Source organism: Chiloscyllium punctatum, chromosome 23 (genome assembly GCF_047496795.1).
Source record: "Chiloscyllium punctatum isolate Juve2018m chromosome 23, sChiPun1.3, whole genome shotgun sequence".
Taxonomy (NCBI): Eukaryota; Metazoa; Chordata; class Chondrichthyes; order Orectolobiformes; family Hemiscylliidae; genus Chiloscyllium; species Chiloscyllium punctatum.
The window spans coordinates 14,067,806-14,068,935 of NC_092761.1; the positions used below are offsets into that span (position 1 = coordinate 14,067,806).

Genomic DNA, 1,130 nt, shown 5'->3' on the forward strand with positions numbered 1-1,130 from the left:
TGCGGTTATTGATCCACGGTTTAGTTTCACTCCCTACAGGTAACATGCTGATTTCTCCAGTTGTTCATGGTTCAATGTGATGCATCCAGTGTGTGCATAACGAGAGGGAGCTTGTTTCCCACATCTTGTGTTTATCTGTGCCTTATTTCCAGCATTCATCAATGGCGAGAGCAAGGGGCGAGGACGAGACCAATGTGTAAGTCTCTCCGTGCCCACGCATGGCACCCACATTGGCAATTCTCCACTGTGCATTTACACCCAGTTCTCAGTGCCCCTAAACCCACGCCCTGCTCCTTTTGAAATATCTCCATTATTTTGTGCTGTCTCGGTGTGCTCTTCTTACCAGGATGCATTACTTCTCCTCAACGTCCTTCATATTTCATCTGACAAAACATTCATTAAGAATCCCTTTGCATAAACATGCACTTCGCAGCTCTCGGTATTTGATTTTCCTGGATGTCATTCATACGAAAAAACGTTCTCAGCACTGACTATCCCAAAGCAACCTCCATTTCAATGCAGTTTAGTTAAAAGGCACGAACGATTCGTTGAGGTTTTGCAATCGCATCAATACATGCAAACTGACAATTGGAGTTCCAGTTTCAATCATCTGAAAACAGCACCATTGAAAGCCATTAATAGCAGCGACGAGAGTGGGATTCGAACCCACGCGTGCAGAGCACAATAGATTAGCAGTCCATCGCCTTAACCTCTCGGCCACCTCGTCACAGACATAGTGTAGGCTATGACCTTATCAATAATTGAAATGCATAAATTATGCAGAGCAGCAGACATTTCTCCCTGGTGTTGGTGAAATGAGAAATAACACAGTACGGTTCCAAGATGATGGTCTGACCCCTGGGTTGTGGGGCAAGTGCACTCCCACTGCCACACTATGCACACAGTGATCTGAACAAAAATGAGGAAATGAATATGTAACAAGGTCTATTGAATTCTGTGAAGATTTGAAGTCAACGGAATGAAGAACCCGAGACAGCAGGAGGTGTTCTTTCAATAAAGAGTTGGACAGAGCTCTTAAGGATAGTGGAATCAAGGGTTATGGGGATAAGGCAGGAACAGGATACAGATTGAGGATGTTCAGCCATGATCATAATGAATGGTGGTGCTGG

At 44.6% G+C, this 1,130-nt stretch overlaps 1 non-coding gene across 1 annotated transcript; it reads right to left on the reverse strand.

The window, feature by feature from the left end:
- Window positions 1–645: 645 nt before the first annotated feature.
- trnas-gcu (transfer RNA serine (anticodon GCU)) lies at window positions 646–727 on the reverse strand. The gene has a single exon. It is a non-coding gene; the product is annotated as a tRNA-Ser (tRNA).
- Between the last annotated feature and the right edge of the window lie 403 nt (window positions 728–1,130).